Source organism: Aedes albopictus, chromosome 1, assembly GCF_035046485.1.
Source record: "Aedes albopictus strain Foshan chromosome 1, AalbF5, whole genome shotgun sequence".
Taxonomy (NCBI): domain Eukaryota; kingdom Metazoa; phylum Arthropoda; class Insecta; order Diptera; family Culicidae; genus Aedes; species Aedes albopictus.
In genome coordinates, this window is record NC_085136.1 from 329874152 (window position 1) to 329877071 (window position 2920).

Here is a 2920-nt window from a genome sequence, read left to right on the forward strand (position 1 = left end):
AACTTTGAAAGAAATCTCGGGAGGAGCTCCTGCAGAAAATTCGTGAAAACTCCTTGAGAAATCCTTGGAAGAAACCTAGAAGGAATCCCAGGAATGAGTCGTGTAGCAACTCTGGACAAATACTGGGAAGATCTCTTGGGGAAGTCTCAAGAGGAACACCGAAAGGCATCGCGTGAAATCTCCAAGAGGAACTACAAGAGAAATTCTAAGAAAACGTCTGCGACAAATTCTACGATGTATGCCAGAAATCCTACTCAAATTTCTTTGAGCAAAACGCAGGAGGAACTCCGCGAAAAATTCCACGAGGCTCTGGGAGCAAAACCGGGAAGAAATTCTGTAGCATCTCCGTGAAAAACTGCAGGAGAAATCCGTCGGAATTCAGGAATTCTGGAAAATAATGCCGAAAGGAATCTGGAAGCACAGACAAACAGACGTAACACTTCGAACATTTTTCGATTCAAATCATAGTCACGGAAACATATTCGCCCAATGCTGAAAGGACTAAGTTTGGCCAACCATCAACTAGGTGGCGGTAGTGAGCAAACGTCAAACTCGAACAAAAACGATGCGAGGGCCACGGGTGGACAGTTGGCCAACTATCAAATTTTGATTGCAGGGGGGATTTGCAGCATCTTATCGGAATCGTCGGCTTATCGGAAATATCTGCCAGGTTAAGGAGCACTCCTTGTGTTCCACGATTATCCAGATTCTTTCTTGATTTGAGTTGCTTAGCAAATAATCATACAGAGGCATCTTTAACCCCTTTACGGAATCACAAGCTACCAGTAAGAACCAGCAGCATCACGTGAAAAATATATGTTTTGTCAGTTTGTTCTTACCACAAACATGAAATAAACGGTCACGTTCGAAAAAAGAAAACACTACATATACTTGAAAACTTCTTTGTTCATTTCAACAATCCAGTAATCTCTATGAACTCTCCTTTTGAGAACATCTACAAGTAGTGAAGTTCACTACTTTTCATTAACACGACCCCTAGTACGACCCGTTTTATTTTTTATCGGAGTAAAATTTCCCTGAGTACTCAAGATATTCCCTGAGTATTCCAGGTTATCCCTGTTATATAAAATTTCCTGAGAATTCCCGGTTTTCCAGGTAGTAGATATTCTGTCAATGGAGGAATCCTGGGGAAAATCGTCGAACTGTTGTTTACAATAAATCGGATAAGGATATTTTTAGATTTTACTCACAGATTTTTGTGTCAATAACAAGATATTGGATTTTGAATGTCAATTCAAAAAAAAAAAATCAGGAAAAACAAACAGTCCAATTAGTAATGTCAAAGATCATAAGACCTTTGAATTCTTTACACAGTTTTGAAACTGGACTTGCATGCCTGTTCTCTGTACTGGTGGTGTAGTAATGTTGAAAGTTCGAAATTCTATCAATGATTCTTCTTGGAAATCCTTCCGGGATTCCTTCTTTGATTTCTACCGTAATTCCTACCTAAAATTCTTTCGCAGTTTCTCACATAATTCTCCCCGAGAGTTCTTCCATGAATTTATTGAAGGTTTTTTTCAGTGGAGGTTTGCCACAGTTTTTGTGACTCTCTCCAGTTATCTCAAGTTTCCATCCAGAGATTGTTTTACGTATATGCTCCTATAAATAGTTCCTTGCGAGATTTTTTCGGTGTGCTTTAAGGATTTCTGAGAGTCGTTCCTGAGATTCTACCAGAGTTGCTTCTAAAATGCCTGTAGGATTATTATTATTTATTCAAAGTTAATTTAGGAATTTCTCTTGATGCTGTGGTTTTCTGAGAAAGCTTCCAACAGTTTCTCTCGAGATTTTTGTGACATTTTGTAGAAGTTCTTCCGTGGATTTCTTCCAGAGAGTTTTCCGACATTCGTCTAGGATTTCTTGGCGGGATTTTGCCCGTAGTTTCTTCCAGGTTTTTTTTCAGTTTCTCCGTGAATTTCCTTTATATTTTTTACGAGACTATACTAAGAACTTTTTTTCCGAGATGTCAAAGTTTTTTTTTCAGTATTTCTTCTGAAGTTCTTCTCGAGATTTCTTTCGTTGAGTTTCTCGCTAGGAATTTCTTACAAGAAGTTTCGTAAGTTATCCCAGGAGACATTTCGAAGAAAAACTCATTGCGGGGGCAACTATCAAAGAAATCCCAAAAGGAGCATCGAGAATCTCGGGACAATTCATGGTAGGGATTCCGAGGAGAGCTCTGGAAATAATGCTCAGGAAACCTGTAAAAAAATAATCACACGTGGATCACTGAAATAAATCCGGTAAACAACTACGAGAAAAAGCTCTGAAAGGAAACACGGAAAGAAAACCACAGCAGTAATCTCAGAAAGCACTTCGGAGAAAGAAAAAAAACTCAGAGACATGCCAGGACCAACACCAGAAGGAATCTTCTGAGAAGTCCCGGGAGAAACTCCGAGAGAAATCTCTGGTGAAACTTCAAAAGAAATCCCACAAGAACCTGCAGGAATTATTCCAGCCGAACCTCCTGTAGAAGTCCAGCGAAAAATTCTTGAAGAAAGCTTAATAAGGAAATTTCTTGATGAAATTACTGGAGAAACTTCGGTGGAAATCCCGAGAGGAATTCTTGTAGAAAGATTGTGAATGCGTCTTAAAAAATCCTTGGAGGAGTGCTAGTATCCATGCAACACATATGTCATACATACAAGAGCGCATTGTTTGGGTGTGTATAAGTTATTGTTATTGTGACGTTTTTCTAACACTTTGCTAGAAATACGTCAGAGAAACTTCTATACAACTAAAATTTACTCTGCCGTAACTGTTATACGACATATGCGTCGCTTAGGTAGTACTCCCAGGAATTGGGGACTACGAAAGTGATGATTTTGTTTGCGGTTTTCTGTGAGAATGTGAAGGAGGGAAAATTTTTTGCTTTTTTTTACTCATACCCCCATAAGAAACCCCG